Source organism: Anopheles aquasalis, chromosome 3 (genome assembly GCF_943734665.1).
Source record: "Anopheles aquasalis chromosome 3, idAnoAquaMG_Q_19, whole genome shotgun sequence".
In the NCBI taxonomy this organism is placed as follows: Eukaryota; Metazoa; Arthropoda; class Insecta; order Diptera; family Culicidae; genus Anopheles; species Anopheles aquasalis.
Genome location: NC_064878.1, coordinates 6,117,501 through 6,135,000, shown reverse-complemented (window position 1 = coordinate 6,135,000; position 17,500 = coordinate 6,117,501). Strand labels below are relative to the sequence as shown.

Here is a 17,500-nt window from a genome sequence, read left to right as displayed (position 1 = left end):
TCCGGTTGACATTAGGACAACCGCCACCACCGGCCGCACGACGAAGCACTATCCAATGCCATTGGTTCGTTTATTTCGTTCGCCAATGCCTTACGATCATTTATCGCGAACCTGGAGGCCATGAAAAAATTAGAAAAGAGCATAAATTAGTAACGTTTTTTATATATTTAGAAAATGTAAAAAAACGATGATTTTCCCGATGTCTCCCACGGCACAAAGCTAGCCCTGGACAACGCGAAAACTGCATCGGAAAGGGCGATTGACATACTCCATTTTCCTAGTCAGCGCAGCGCGCAAAGCAACCACCATTGTCCGCACCGTGGCCACATGAGGCAGCATCATGCAGTCATCTTGTTTGTGCTCGAACCAGGACGTACTAATTGCATTCAAGGAGTGTAAACAGCGCCCACGTGGGTATAATTGTGAAGCGGGTGTGATTCCGTGCGGTACACTCCGTTCCTACGTTGCGCGACCCCACACGGTCCCATCCCATCCGGCTATCATTTGTGCTACGGATTCCTATCGCCCAAGAAACGACTCGTTTCGCACACGAAAGGGCAGCGCACACGGATACCACTCCCTACTGTACGGCCACTCACTGTCTGTCTGCCGCACCGGTACCGGAATAGCGAGCGCGAGAAGGCATCCGCGGAATATGACTGACGCTGTTACTGGTGGTGTCTGCCAATTCAAAGCGAATTATTGGAGCGAAAAAAATCTTTTCCATTTTTTCGTGCAGCCACCCATTTTCATCGTGGCAGGCTGGTTCATTTATTTGGCAGGGGGGGAATGTTGCTGCCGCTTCTTGGTGTCTTGAGGGTATTCTATGACTGTTTTCGCTTTGCGTTTGCACTAATGGATGGAATTCGAAGCTTGGACTCTCTTGGATTTTTCCGGTCCCGTGCTAGTAGATAGTTTAGCTTCAAGTTTTTACCTACCATCCCAGTTGATTTAAACGCAATTCAGGCGCAGTAGTAGTAGCACTGTTACATCGCGTGCAAATGCAGTTAATAATATACGCGTCACAGACCGATAGGTTTTTTACGCAATCGAAGAGAAAAAGCTAATTTAAACAATTAGCAATCAACGGCTTGGCTTGGTGGAATCGCCAGCGGCCAACGCAGACGAAATGCACTCAAATGCGTCGATGAGCCTCCTTCTCCTCCCCCGGCGGGGAGGTTTATTATCTCGTCTCGTGCCTAAGCGGTGCAACCCATGTGCACCAAGAGTTAATGGAGGACAGACAGCATTGCAGTAAGAATGTGATGCAATCAACCCAAATCTTCCCAAAAAGCCCACCCCGGCCATTACAATCGTTAAGGAAAACCTTTTTCAAACTGCACAACCAACCATCGCGGCAACAGTAACGTCGTCGTGTTGTGCTTTTGTGTCGTCGTGATTGAATTGGTCGTCGACAGGACAGGTCGATCCATTTTGCACCCACACGGGCACACGGGTACACGAGCACACTGTTACCGCCAGTGGAAAACGTTACTTTACTTTCCCTTTTTCCCGAACCGAAAGTTGTCTGGTACCTTTGGTAGCAAACGGGGCCACCACGGTGCTCCCTCCCTTTGCTGCTTTTGCTTGTTTCATGCCCCGGGCAGATGGAGAGGAGGAAAAATAACCCCCGTAGGATTTGTGGCGCCTGGCGCCCGGGTCCACAGTGAGGCCACACCATTGCCATCTCGTAATCTCGGTGTTGCTGGTGGCTGGTAGCCGTCGTGCTAAAATGTGTCCCCTCGGAAGCAAGGATGAAGCGATTTTCCAGCAAATGAAACCCTGCCCTGACTGACTAACTGACTGGATGGCTGGTAGGCTCCAGCGTACCTTGGCGACGACGACGACGACGACGAACTGGGGCCAAAAGAAGGTTGCGGTCAAAGGTTAAGCCAGTCAGCCCGCCCCTTGGAAGCAGCGGGGACTGTCATGATGTGTCATGTCATTATTAAGGGGTGTGCTGTGCCCTCGCTAGACAAGCCCGAAAAGGAAAGGAAGGTATACTCTACGCTACCCCCTAGGCCATAAACGGCCATGCACCTTCCCCCTTCTGTTACTGCACAATGGTGGTGGTGGTGATCATAACTAATATTGATATTTTCATTAGCTGCAAGCGAGCAACTGTCGAGCAGGAGTCCCAGAGGAGCGAAGGAGCACGATACCAGGAAGGAGGATGTTTTAGGATATCGCAAAAAAAAAAAACACACGTATTACCGAGCATTGCACTAAAGAGAAACCCATCAAACGCGTGGCGAATCATCGCGACTTTCTTCTTCGGCTTCTTTTCCATCGATGGTACGCTTTAAAAGTTGAACGCAAATTGAGTTACCTCAGCTCAAGCCACGTAAAGCTCACGCGCGCGATAAGTGAACAACGATAACGATGAGCTGATTATCCATGCGAACACTTTTAAGCACTACTAGTACCGGTGGTAGTAGTAGCAGAAGTAATTCATGCTATTTAGTGGGATTAAAGGCTCGCTAGGACACCTCATGTTAACTGTTTACTATCGGCGACCACGTACCGTAAGTGTAAACCCCTTTCTCACATACAGACTTCCGCTGTGGTGGGCAATCTGCCAAATATGGATACGCCAGAACGGTCTTTTCACCGTCAAAAAAAAAAGTCCCCTGCGACGAGACATGGTGCCACGGATGTGAATTTTGTTTCTTTTTTAAAAGGGAAGTTCGAGGGGGAAACGAGAGAAAACAACATTGCGACAGCGCATTTGTGCACGTCTAGACCAAGTGTCTGTAGCCGATAATGGAACGGTCATCTGCTCGCTGCTGCTGACTAACTCCGTACTCCGGCAGCCTCCATCCAGACCGGCCCACCCCGGTGTCTGATGGAGGAAAACTCTTGCTTCCTCTCTCTCTGTGTCTATCTATTTCCACACCTTCCCTTACACAGCACTGCTGGTGGCGCCGATGGCGTGATTTGTAATTTTATCGACCCCGGCAAAACGTTTGGAGAGCCCGAAATGAATCATCTATCCAGGAGCAACATAAAAATCAATATCTGCACAAAACGCTACACCGAAAGCTTGATCAATGTGCTCGCTAAAATTGGCACAACTATCAAGCATCAAGCACGAAAAGCAACTACGAAAAAGATGATAGCAATAACAATGTCCAAGACCAAGTGTTTCGGAACCGGGGGTCGGTGGGAAAATGTATTATACATCGATTTGTGGATTTAAAAATCCATCCAACCGTCCGTCCAACCGCCAGGGTCGAATCAATCATCCGTGTGATCGCCACAACAGCAGGACGGCGCGATTAAAATGTGTGTTTTATGAAGATAAACCAATAATGAAACCGAAAAAAAAAACTACAAAACGGCTCGTAAACACGGCCGTAAAACGAAACGGTATCAATCCTTGTGCACCGACGGCAATTTTTGGGGACCGAAATCCATGGCTAGACGCCCGAAACGTCGCAATGTCGCCGTCGCTGGCCCAGTGCCAATGAGCCAAGTTTTCGGGACGATGCACGCTGGTTTTCGAGGGGGAAGGAGAGTGATTGGGGGGTGAAAACAAACGAAACGAGACCGCTGCTAGTGCTGATGACCAGGTTGTGACCGTGCACACATCATCATATCGTGTCCGCATAAGGAGAGCAGAGAGAGAGAGAGAGAGAGAGAGAGAGAGAGAGAGAGAGAGAGAGAGAGAGAGAGAGAGAGAGAGAGACAGAGGAGTGTATTTATGACGAAGTGTGGTGCTGCACTTGCCGTATTTGGAGTCACATCATGCTGGGGAACACGTGGCTGAGTGTGCACCCCCGGGGTAGGCGAAGGTCAGAAGGTGTGAAACATGGCGTCAGGTTTCCACTTTGCGACATTGCAACATAGACCCTCCGCGACAGAGCGCGACCGACAGCGAAGCGACACGGCGAGATGACATTCGCGCGACGAGACGCCCTTAATCCAGTTTCGTAGCAGGAATCCGCGGGATCCATTTATCGGCAAAATAAAGGTATAGGGGCACTTCTTTGCATCAAGGTATGGTGCGCGTGCGTGCTAGCGTGCGAGCGCGCGCGCGCCCGGCTTCTGTCCGACTCTCATCTCTCTCAAGGGAATTATGCGCCTAGCCTACTAGTGCCGCCTTTTAGGCCTTGCGTCTCTGCTGAAAAAAACCCTTCTAGGGCCATAGCCACAGTTTACTAACAACTGGAGCAGATCCAAGAAGCCCGATCTGACCATTTCCGTAAGGCTACTATAACTCAAAGCCACCATCACTAGGAGCAACAGCTACATGACACGAGGATGCCCCTCGCAGCAAATTTAAGTCAGCACCCTTTAATGTCGCTGGCGTGATAACGTCTGTACACGTATCACCTTCGCTAATTGCGAACCGATCTGGCGATCATGCCATCAGCTGCTGCTGAGTCAACCCAGGCCCCCGAGAATCAATTCTTCCAAAAGTCAAACCTCTTTACGCAACTTTGAATTTTTCAACATAATTTTGCGCACGCTTCGATTGTAATTGGCCACAGAGAGAGGGTGGATGGGGGGGGCACATGCCATCATAACCGCCATCTCATCTGGTGTGTAACACCCTCGTAACACACTGACCAACATTTCGCCGGTCTGGCTATACCAAAGGGGCCTTCCTTCAATTGCGAACCAGCTCCCTCTTCCCAATAATCAGCGTCTCAATTGCGCGCCACCTCTCCATCTCTGGGTCCGTGGCGCTTCTTTGTGCACCGAAGCGGTGGCGGCGGCCACAACTCGCATCGCAAATCGTACTCCGCGTTCCTTTCTCGCCCTCCGCGCTCCTCCTCCTGTTGCTGCAGTGCAGCGTCATGCCTTCGGCGTCATTACCAGCCACGATCGATGCTGCACGTGCCAATGAGTAATCTCGTGCCACAGCAGCAACAACGAGCCAACCAACGTGCAGAGTGAACGCGAAGATGATGATTGGAGTGCTAATAATTAACCGCGATTTGCGCATTGTTTTACGTTGTAATTGTTTTAAAGGGAGCGGTTGTCCTGCAGCTTCCTCGTCTCCTTTTAAGCCACAGAATATTAAACACGCCAAGGGAGCGCACCGACGGCATATGGGCGGACGTGGAATGCCGCTGCTTTTTGTTCTAGAAGCCAGTCAGGAAAATCTCACACGTTTTGGGGGTGACGGGGGGCCACCAGCAAGCCAGCCAGATGATTGTAAATATACCTTTTTGTGCCAGCAGCAACGACCGTAGCAGCGGCATCCCCCTCCTTCACTTACGCCTTCGCGATTCATCATCATCTCGCTATTTGCTTTGGGTATAATTATAACTCTCGATTTCCTCTCCCGCACGAACCCTCCCACCGCGGGTCTCGTGAAAATCCGCGAAATGTTTTGCTTACCACAGACGCCCCCAACTGCTCTCCTTCAACCCCTTTCGGGTTCACTCTGGCTGGTGTTTAGTGAAGGTTTAAAAAAAAAACACAAACAATCCTCGCGCCCATCGTCGCACTCGCCAGGAGGGATTTTCCTTTATTTACTTTCGGGTTGGAAATCCATCCTCGACAAAGATAGATTTAAAGCTCCCTCGCATCTCTCTTCTTCCTCCTTTTAAAGCATCCGCCAACATAGTTTTCCTTTGGCGATTTTTTTTTTTGCTCCACACTATACTGTTCTTTCTGGCTTGGCATCTTTGTAAGGCGCGCGGGGGATGCTCGAGAGGTGTAAAAAATTTCCTCACCCACTCCCTCTCCTCTTCTGGATCATTAGCAGCATTTGCCGGCCACCAGGGTACGGACACAGACTATGATTAAAACTCAATCATCGTCATTAGCTTTCGAAAACGTGCTCATCGCCATTATTACGCTCGCTGGCGCTGATTATGTGGCGTCGGTCCGGTTACTGCTCATCTCGCCGCCGTGCGTTTTGTTAAACCAGAGAGAGATCGGTCGAACGTGAAAGACAGTGGACGACGTCGCACACGCAGCCCCACAGAAAACAGTAAAGGAACAGTAAAGGAACAATAGAGCACCAACAAACCCATAGAGAAGAGGAACAGAGAGCGCAAAAAGGCATTGGAATGTTGTGTAACGAAGACTGTAGCCATCGAGTAAGAGAGTTGAGGCTAATGAGGTCCACCCGTCGGACGCAACATCATCGTCAGCAGCATAAACTATCGCCAAATGGCATTTTAAACAGATCATCTTGACAAAAAAGGGGGATCATCCATGGTAAGGGGCTAAGAATTCTTATCTCAAACAAAGCTGGCACACTTTTTACAGCACGCGACACAAAAAAACATTTCCTTCACCATCAAAGCACACAACATTCTCTCCTTCTGACAGTTTGGTTTTTGCTAAATGCTACCGGCGGAGCTAATATGTGGTGTTGGCGCGCGCATTAGATGCTGGTGCACTGCAGCACGAGAAGGACCGTCACTCAGTGGTCGTCACCACAGGATGAGAAGCTTGCAGTTAGTGCGGTGGTGCGCAACCATTTAACTTACCTAGTGCTGGCTAGTGGCTACTAATAATCAACTAGTACAGCACCGAGCGGTGAGCGGTACTTCTGTCCTGTCCCGTCCCGCCCGTTCGGACCGGTAGTTGTCGCTTAGCGCCGTAGAGGAAAAGTATGGGCGACACAGAAATTAATTGCATCTATTTTGAGCGCACATATCGTGACGACTTCATATACTGACGGCGACGGTGGCGAGCGCGACAACTGCATTCCTGGGCGATGAGAAAGAGTTACCAACAAACGCGGTGGCATAACAACGGCAACGGCAACGGTCTCATGTAGTACCTGCGGCAGCAGCACCACGAAGAGGGTCGTGTCGTGAGGATATCTTAGCCGAGAGACTATTTTTCTGCTGCTCTCTATTCGTTCAAACAAAAAATTAACAATTGCACTTTGAGAACGTGCTGAAGACACAGATAAAACAAAACCGCTCGCTCGCTGACACACCACTAACCCAGCGCGAACCGACAGCCGAACAGTTGAGAGGACGTGCCCTGAGTGTGAATACCGTGCTCCATCCAACAAGCTAGCAAGGTAGTGTACGGTGGTTCGCTTGAGGCATGCAACGATTCTGCAGCCAACATCTTACATCACACATCTTCCCGTAGCGCAATGTTTGAATGTTATCAAAATTTATTGCACTGCAGAAGGTGCGCGCGTCGGTTCAATGTCATTTTGTTATATTAGAAACAACCTCCCCAAGTGCTAGGTCGTTATCAACATACAGATTACAACGTTCGTTAAAATGACCAAACAGAGGAGGATCAGTACTAATTCTTCTTTCGCCACAGGGTGGTGTTTTTTTTTTGGGGGGCCTTTGTGGTCGTAACTTATGCAACACCCATGCCCCAATGGCTGGATGGGAACTTATTGCTTGCCAAACATTTCTTGCTGCGACGCAGGCGACGAAATTCCTTCTCCTATCTCTCCGTCCATCCACGGACACTTACGGGTAACGTTTTGAATTCGAAACCAGCTCGATTTCAGGGGAAGCCGGGACAGAGCTTCGGTAGAAGAACAAGCGCCTCGCTGGCGGCCACTATTTTGACGACGTGTTCTACACAGTTATGTCCGGCAGTTTGAAGACACGTGTATTCAACGCTTGGAATGAGTGAACAAGTGTGGCGACGTTTGTAGCGTTTGCTTCCTATCACCGCAGTGGAAGATAAGAAGCGAAGGATCCATAAGAACACCACGAAAGGTGAAAATGGCATTCATTCATGATCATTGTGCAGCAGAAAAAGAAGGGCGCTTGTTAAATGACAAAAAACTAACGTCATAATAAGGAACTTGTGGCTTACAACTACACTAATCATGAATGTTTTGGAGCTCACGTCCAAAAAATCCATGATTTGGTGATGGAAAATCGTTTGCGCCACTTGTAAACATTTGATTTTGATAAAGCGTCGTCCCCAAAAACTTTTTGCAGTATTCTCAAAATATCTTTAGCGGAAAATTCATTCAAACAAAATTAACTACAAATTCTTTGCTCCAGAAAGTTCATCACAGCGAAAAACGAGGAATGCACTTTAAGTACATTACAAATTATATCTCTAAAACTAATCATTATTTTGACGTGAAACTCGGCATGGATGTTAACAACAGTACTGACAACCTACAAAAAATACGAGAATGAAACAAATCGTTAGCACTAGCAAATTGTGTACCGATTCTTCTTATTTATTGGCCACAGCAGTAAATGAGGAAGAGGAGCTAAAGTTCTCAAAGGAATAAAGGACTCTCTCTCTCTCTCTGCATCTCAACCACATCACAACGTCACAAACAAGACAGGGAAACGTCTTGAGATCCTTACCGGCATAGGAAACCCCCTCATGATGTCATTGACTCTTTCCATCCCGAATTAGAACCCAAAGCCCCCACTGCTAGAACACCGACCGTGCGTTGCGTTAGTGAACTCGATAAAATGCAATCTCCATTGCTAAACATAAACGAGATAAAGGATGAGCGAGCGCATCTTGCTGCATCTTCCGTCTGCCCGCCTGTCTGTCTGTCTAGGGAGGGCCTGTGTCGAGCTTAAAAATAGACCAAAAATCAAGGAAGCGAACGGCATCCTTTACCGGCGATGGATGCGGTGCGCGCAGGAGCGCGAGGAATCGATCGAAAGTCCATTGTGTGGCAATGATAGGAGGAGTTCACTCTGCAGGCCCTTGAGCAGCAGCAGCAGGAGCAGCAGAGGCAGCATCGGGCAGTGACCGATTCTCCCGGCCCGGTAGCATATACAGCGCAGCACAATACCGACAAGGCCTTTCTCCTTCGCCTTCCTTTCGAAGTAGAAGCTGTTGCCAGCATTGGGAGGACACCACCGCCCGGATCGATTGGCGGCCAAAGACGCCGGAAACGAAGGCCTCATTCACGCGCGCCCCCGGTGGTGTCTTTGTGACGACAAACGGCAAACGAAATGTCACCAAAGATGGCGATGGCGTGTACGCAAAGGTTCATCTGTGACATAACCACTGTGACATCGATGATTAGACTCTTGAGCGAATGTCATTGGACTCGTTTCGTTTCGTTTCGTTTCGTGTGTTCCTTCCTTCCGTCGCCAATCGAAAGCTAGATCAGATCTATCAGAGACGCGTGTCTTCTTGCCTTATCGACTGACTTGGCCTTCCATCAGGTGGTGGTGGTGCCGGAGTTGAAGTGTGGGCATGATAAATGAGTTCACTGTTGAAGCACACGTGCTTTTTTTTCTCTAATCGAAAACGTGTCGATTGCAGACGCCAGTTGCGGTATTGGGACATATCGGTTGATTGATATACCGAATAAAAGGTCCTTCAGTGGCGCCACGTCACATTACTCTTTTTTTTGTAAGATAAAAAATGTATGGTGAGGCACACACAGTACAGCAACAACTGATGTTGATTCTCAAGAGTTAATACTTTAGAAAAACAAAAAGAAAAAATCTTGAAACCCACTGCAAAACACGTTACGTCATGCAAACGCTTTGCGAATATTGTTTTAACCCAACACACTGCGAGGTTCGTCGTTGTCGTTGTTTTCCTTCCCCAGAACCGATGTTTAGATGGCATTTTGGGGGGGGCTGGTTCGAGAGCCATGACTCAGAGAGCCGGAGCAGTGGTAGCATTGAACTCGAAATCAATGCCACTGGCACGGAGAGCACGAGCCCGGGACTCGTCGCTGGTTTCATTTAGCGTACAACGAGGTTCCGAACCGGGAGACGCTCGTATGTTTGCGGTGGCACACCTTCTCTTACCCCGAACATGGAAGATTCGCTAACGCAAACATACGTCGTGTAGAGTGGTCAGACGACACTTGAAAATGGAACTCTTTTTTGGAGTTTTTTTTTTTTGCTGCCCTTGTTGATTGTTTTTGAGTGCCGGAGGAGTCACTGAAAGCGTTCCGCACTATTAGTCATCGTAAGCAAATCATCATCGCACGATTGTTGTGTCTATTGACCAACAAACCAAGCCAACAATCATTCCCCGCAGTGGTGGACATGTTAACACGCGTTGCAACCAAAAATCTAGCGATCGATTCTAAAAGATCTTTATTTAGAAGCCTGCTAATGCTAGAAGGTTGGAGCGGATCTAGAGAAAGCCCCCCCGAAAGCGATAAAAAGAGAGTAACAGTAAATGAATGCAAATATTTGGCCACATTGTACGATAAGAGGGTGACCTTTCAAATAACGTGCGGGGGCCACCAGAATGTCTTTGAGTCACGCACAACGCACACTGGCACTGGACGAGCAGAGGGTGATGGAGTCACACGGGCGAGGAGGATGAGAGAGAGAAAAAAAAACCTCCGATCTGACTTATTTCAGCCACCATACCTCAAACATCGCAATCGGTGGCATTGGACGCGGTTTCAATTGCGAGACAGAGAGCATGGAGGGTAAAGAGTTATAAAATCATTTGCTTTATATCTACGGCCAATGGCCAAGGGGCGGCTGATGAACCTTCTGCGCCACCGGGCGGGCCTGACTCCAATAAACCAGTGCTGATTGTGTGACTGTGTTTGTAAATAGTATTACTACTCGCGATTTTATGACGTCGACTAAAATGACGACGACTCGGGCGACTAAAACGTTGAACAAAGAAACAGATCGGCGGGAGATGAGCAGTGGGTGTGAACGGACGGCGATGACGGCGATGCGAGAATCCTGTGGCAACACCAAGCACGGATCGACCATATTTGCATTTGAATAAAAATCAATTTGATTGCCCTGCCAGTGGCGAGCAGCGAGCACTGCGCCGTCGTCGTTAGCAAACGTGAGATCATTACAGATGATGATCGATGAGGCCATTCGGACTGACTGACTGCGAGATTTAGTAAGCCGACCGTAGGACATCCGAGCGGCGGATCGAGTTCTTCATTCCTGCACGAATTTGAGAGTAATGGTGGAATGCACCACTTATCATCTGGCGTTATGGACGCAAACTTGGCGCACTCTGCTGCTGTCAGCCTAAGAGAACTCGGCTTAGGACGCACAATCCCGTACGCAACCGACCCCGATCGTCACCACTTCCTTATTATTATTTTTACTAAAAAAATTTCTGACCATTTTTCAACACTTACAACAATATTTACAAACAAATGGTCATCACTCAAGGCCACCCTCCTATGTTGCTTCCGCAGCACCTGGCGGCTTCTATAGAGGGCTCTGAGGACCTTTAGGGGGCGGGCCGTGAACCTCTACGGCGGCCCTAACCTACAGGTAGGTTCTGCCTAGAATCTAGAATCAGCCTAGCTTCTTCTCTCCTGGATCTTCTTCTCATTGCTTAAGGCGCGCGCCCGGCATTTCGCAGCACCACTTCCTTATGGTCTTGCCCTTTTTTTCTTCTTCTTCTTCTAGTTGTCTCTACTGATTAATGCGCATAGCAAACGCGACGCTGATGACGAATCGGCGACGGCGCTAATCAGTTGAACTCACATTTGCAATCGATATTGCAACAGCAGCTGCCCCCTTCCGGGGTTTTGGCCGGCGGCTCTGTGGCAGCTCCTCTTAAAAGGCCGGTCCGTCGTGCTGACTCTCGCCGACGACGAGACCTTAATACCGTGAATGGAAATCGCACCGACTCAAGCCTCCGTCGCGTTCAATACTCATTTGTCTACGCGCGGACCCTTTTCCATCTTTCCTCGTGCTGTTTAAAGTGCCCAGGCATTAGCCCATAATCATCAGAGCTCGCTCGCACGCACGGTCCTAATACAGCAGCAGCAGCAGCAGCCTCAGGAACAGATGACGGACCGAGGGCCACTATTTGTCGATTCAATGTCCGGGACAAATTGGGCGCAGATTATGCGTCGCGATAAACACAGTGACGACGTGTGCACCCTCTTTTGGCGGAGCGCCGGACTTGGGCGCACCTGGACGAGTGATGGATAGCCCGGGGAACAACGAATGCGAAATGCACACGCATAAAAGGCTATTTATTTTAATTAGTGTCACCCCGCGCGTCACCCAAACATGGTAACATGGACGACACGATGGTGACGGAACTCACGCGTTTGTCCGCTTCAAATCCGGGAGAAGCGGCGGAGATACCACTATTGCGCGCACAAGGACACACTGGGTGGGAACCGGAGCAGCAGTCACTTTGGCTGCAAGAAAATCAAACTCGACATTCTCGTCCATCGTCGCCGTTGGCCAATAATGCCAGGGGAACGCTCTCTGGCTGGCTGGTAGATGGGTTGTGCTTGCCTATATTAATCGCGCACATTCCAATAGAGAACTCGCGCCGGTTTCCACTATCCTACACACCTGTACCAGCTCCCTCTCTCAGCTCAGCGGATCGGGAGCTCACCAGCGGCAATCAACCGTTCCATCCATCCGATGGTCCTGGGGCGTCACAAGGGGCGCTGGGGCGTGCGTGGAAAATCTAAAATTGGACACTTTTCTTCGCGGGAGAACCTTGCACTAGCTCACTCTCGCGCGGCAGCCTGTGGTGCGTCGCGTGTTCCAAGAGTGGCCGCCAAACGACGTCGACGGAGGCGGAAGGTTCAAAAATAACCTGCGCGCTTGTGCTTTCGAGGGGGCCCAGTATCTCACCGGTGGATAGGTATATTTAACAACGCTGCGCCCTCTCCACGAGAGTAGAGGAAGAAGAAGATGAGGAAGGTGATCGACAACAACAACGACAACCACAAAATATACTCACATCACCTCCTCCACACAGCATGGAGCGAGGGAAAAGCGAGCGCGCGAGCTGCGCCGTTGGCCATCATCATCGTTCTTCATTTATGAAATCTCTTATCTTTCTCACACCCGGTTTGTGGACCTCTTCCGTGAGCTCTTCTCTCGCGCCGCCGCGTGCGTTTGGAGGAATTTTCTATCCTACCAGAAGATGCGCGTCGCTTCGGTTTGGTGGGGGAGAGAACCAAGAAAAAGAGGTCAACGTGACGAGTAAATTAGGTTGCAACGGGGTTGATTTATTGCGCGACCTGGTGGTGCGCACACCTTGGTTCAAAAGGTAGAGACTCCCCATCCCGATCGAGAGACATGTTAAGATGTTCTAAGATCGAATCAAAGCCAATCAAGACACGCCTGGAGGTGAGAATGCTGCGTGGTATTTGGTCACCCGAATTCTCGTCGATACTGCTATGATCTCATCTGGTTCTTTGTCCGTCCATCCGTCCGTCCGTGTGCTGTGTGAGTTCAAGGGAAGGCGCTACTCTAGAGAGCACTTTACACGCCACTTTGGCGGCGGTTCCCTCACCTTACACAACACGCCTCGGGTTCGACGACGAGACGAACTCTGGATGCTGATCCGCCGTTGTCGTTGTTGTTGTTGTTGTTGGTGGTGCGTTTGCGTTGCGTTAATTCACGGCTCAGCAGAGCTCACGGTTCGAATCTGTCGACATAAAAGGTGACGATCACGACGCGACAACGACGACGAACCGGTCAAACCACGAGAAGTCACACTGAGGCTGCTATTGATGATGATGATGGGTGAAGCTAGGTGTTTGTGGAGTGGGTCCACCCCGGTTGCCCAGCCAGCCTCACACCTCTCTCTCCCATCCTTTGACGACAGCCAAACGAGATCAATTTCATGAAATGTGCGTGGGTTGATCTTCCTCCGGAGAGAGGGTAAATGATAGGAACACTGATTATTATTTTACTTTTTGAACCCCAAAGGTTCGAATGGCCAAGAATCACTTTGTGCATTCCACTGGAATTTATGCTCAATTTGATTTTTTCCATTTTTTGATGTTTGCACAATTTTTCTGCTTTCACAACATGTTCTGTGTTTCAAGCCAAAGTGGGGGATGGTATTGAAAAAGGTAACCTCATTACATGCTAATTACGTGACGCGTTGAATAATAAACAACCGGTACAAAGCACACAATGGCAAAAGCACACCACCACATCATCATCTCCTTATTGCGTCAAATCAACCACATTGCTGCAATACACGCGTCTCGTACGCTACGCTCCCCCCTTTTTACATTGATTTAGGTTAGATGGTGACCAATGGCCAAGCCGCCTCTCAGCAGCAGCAGCAGCGCCTCCGCACCACCACGGACCGCCGTTCGCTACCTTGATTTTTCCACGTTCATATATTCCGAGCACGACGCACGGCACGGTTCTGCCATCTCACAAAGAAGCTGGTACACAAGCTGGTTGCGGCCGTTGCCTAGTAGCAGCTAGCGGGTCGACTGTTTCGATGGGGCCACGGCGCATTGCGTAGTAGCTGGATGCAGGGCAGACGCGATCCATCCACGAGTAAACAGCCAGAACAGCGGCGACAACTCGCGTGCAGCTCTTAATCTAACCCCACAATCCCCCGGTTTACTACGGAATCACGGAAGCTCACGGGATAAACAACCATAAACGATCACAAAAGTGCAAACACCACACGGTGGTGTGCACGCGGTGTTCTTGTGGATGCGTTTTAGGCACAGCCAACTCCTCTACCAGCAGAGCATTGCATAGACCATCACAGCCTCTATTAACGCTGGGGGAGCGGGTACAAACGTGCGTGCTGGTGACACACTTTTTTGACGATTGACTATTGTTTTCGATGCGATCTGCATCGGTGAGGTTTGTAAAGCAGAAATTAACTCATTAATATGCGCTGGAGCCTCCCGGAGGGACAGTGAGAATTGCGTTCTGTTTTTTTCGCAAGTTTGCAAGTTCATTGACGTAAATATATTGATCGTGTGTAGGTTACATTGAAGCACTTTTCAATAAAAATGAAGTTTTCAAAAAGCTTTAAAATATACTAATGAAAGTATATGCCAATCTGTCAATTATAGCACTTTCATATTATTTCCATTCTATATTTTTATTTTTGAACACTTCTTGGGCTAACTTTAACAGCTTTGCAGTCCCTTTTTCTATTTCTATTTTACGTTTGTAGCCCTGATGGATGGAATGTTGATTATTAGATCCATGCTGCCCACAGACGATCAATAAAAAAAAAAGACGTCAATAAAACGCCATTTCTACATAAACAAAATTGATCTTTCCTTTTGTTCTTTTTTTCTGCAAAATAAATAATAAATCAGCCAATGCTTGCTCTCATTTGCAATGCGCCGGCGCAATGGGATTGTTGCTATGTCCTTCTGCAAACTCTGGGCCTGTTTGCAACAGAAAGCATTAAGAGATGACCTCTTATCACCCCGTACAGCGGTGGTTTACGCTGGGGATCATAAATTCTCGCTACTGCAATCTACGCACCGAGATTTTAAAATGGCCCAAGATAAGCCAAAGTCACACGCTTCACCCCCCCCCCCCCCCCCACCTTATCGAACACGGGGTTGTCTTTATGTTGTTGTGTTATCAGGCGAAATGCCAATGACAGCACATGATTGTAGCCGATCGTCATGTGACAAAAACCTCTCCTGATCCTGGGTGCAGCAAGAACAATTTTTTTAGCAGCAAATTTGTCATGGCATGCTTGTGTTGGTTGGAGTATTATGCAGATTATAGCGCTCCCAAGTGCCCCCCACACCAGCGATGGTATGTTCGGTGTAACAAAGAAGGCATCCGGCGGGGCGGTCCGGTGTAGATTTCTAGTGTTTTGTGAAACGATAGCCCCCCCCCCTCCCTCCTGCCTCTTCTCCTCCCGCCCTCACGATAAAATAACCCACACTCGCCACCGGTTTCGGTCACGATTATCAATTGAACTCACCTTTTATGGTGCCGATCTCCCCCGCCGGGTTTGTGGTGTTGGTGCTGTTGTTGCTGTTCGTCGCTCAAGTATCGCTCTATTCTCACACGACACAGAGGGTGGGGGTGGGGGCACGTTCCGTGGTGGACGCAAACGAGACTGGTTTTCCGTCCACCCCCGACGACGGCCACCGTTGCGGGAGGGGGGATGCTGCTCGTTGCGGTGTTGGTGGCGCTCGGTGTTCTGCTCACGGATGACGACAACGGTGCGACGTCCACTCTTCTCTGCCTCACACAACGCTGCTGCTGCTGCTGCTGCTGTTTACGTGGTTTGGCGGTGGCGGAGAATAAGGAAATCGTCCCCCTTTTTGCGCGTTATTGTTTCACGCACGATCTCGTCGACACACACAAACACACATACGCTTCTCCGGTGGGGCTGGAACACCTTTGAACACTGTGCGGAAACGAAGAATTACACACCGGAGAAAAACACTCCAAACCCACTTCTTCTGGTGCTGGCGGACCACCCACTATTGCGCACCTACTATTCGAGAACGAAACAACATTTTTCCTATTTTAGTAAAATCACATTCCACACGCAATGGTTGCTTCGATATCAATGGTTGCTGCCATCGATGGGAATTGTGGAAAATTTCGATCCACAAAAATGGAGGAATGGAATGGAGACCGGAACCGGGTGGAAGGGGGGAAGGATGACACTTTTCCCACTCGCACACATACACATATTGCTTACTCTCACTCTCTGTATCACCATGATTCCCGTAGCCCCTTGACCGACCTCCCCCTCTTTCTAAGCACGCATCATTTTCTCTCCCACGCCGCTCCCGTACTCCCACACACGACTACGCACACAAACACATGCACACACTTTTCATTCATGGACCATTTTCCTACCATACGGCGGACGGCGGTCGGGTGGCCACACACAAAAAAAAAACCCGTCATCAAGATCGAGAGATTTTGGATTCCGGATTTACCTCCCCCTTCCTCCCTTCGCTCGGGGCCTCCATCGCCAGGAGTCTGGCCAACTCTCGATAATGCAAATGCGCCGAACGTGAACTTGTGTCTCGGTTTGGAAGTGGAATTCCTGACACGAAAAAAAAACGATTGCCGTCTCCGCCGCTTTCGCTACCCGCCGGCCTCTGCCGCCAGCACCTTTGCGCTGCGCTCTCACTTTGTGCCCGTGACGCACACTGTTCCCGTCGTTGCAGCCCGCCACCCGCCGTCGCAGTCAGCACCCACGGCCATTTTCGGTGATTCGCTTTTCCATTTTATTACGAAAATTACGATTTGCAAAAGGTAGCCAAACGGAGTAGGCCTTCCGTTTTGTCGCCTCGTGGGGACTATCTTGCTTCAAGCGAACAGCCGATGATGATGATGATGATGGCGATGATGTCGACGGGCAGCGGCCAGCGAAAAAGGGCTCGTAATAATTTATGCTTTCTTTTTTTCCGCGTTCTATAATCGACGCACCGAATTCCGGACGACAAGGGGACAAGGGGATCAACCAGCAGGCCGTCGTCACGACGGGGTCACGTTGGACTTTTACGCACACACATGCGGGCCGCCGCCTGGGACACGGCGTAAAACCGGAGCTGGCTGGGAGCACTAATTGAATCTAGGAATTTCCGTCCGCATGCAAATCACCTGCAACACACGGCAGCGAGCTACACACAACACAAAGTCGGACCCCCCCCGCCGCCGCGCGGTCTCCCCACGCACACAGGCGCCCCGTGCACGTAACGTTTCGCGTGATTGCGTTGCTCGTGATTTTCGTGACGAAAAACAGCGGGGAGGAATATTATCTTACGCTGGGGACACAATCCGGCCGAAACACACAGATTATCACGGGGAAAACAAGGGAAACGCGAGCACGAAAAACACGTCCGCGTCGCTCGAAGTTTGCCAGAAAAGTGTGAGAGCGAGCG

At 49.6% G+C, this 17,500-nt stretch overlaps 1 protein-coding gene across 10 annotated transcripts in view; it reads right to left on the bottom strand.

The window, feature by feature from the left end:
* The window catches only part of LOC126577740 (serine/threonine-protein kinase Genghis Khan), a 34,741-nt gene extending 17,264 nt beyond the window's left edge, over positions 1–17,477 (bottom strand). For 3 of the 10 annotated variants that reach the window (XM_050239602.1, XM_050239611.1, XM_050239612.1), the window contains exons 1-3: positions 17,220–17,337; positions 15,574–16,095; positions 1–111 (exon numbers count right to left, since the gene is read on the bottom strand). The exon at positions 1–111 is cut by the window's left edge and continues 438 nt beyond it. The gene's annotated coding sequence lies outside the window, so the exon portion shown is untranslated. Of the gene's footprint in view, positions 112–15,573; positions 16,096–16,305; positions 16,332–17,045; positions 17,150–17,219; positions 17,349–17,382 lie in introns of those variants that run through there. The other 7 variants (XM_050239603.1, XM_050239605.1, XM_050239609.1 and 4 more) reach the window with 7 other exon arrangements.
* Between the last annotated feature and the right edge of the window lie 23 nt (positions 17,478–17,500).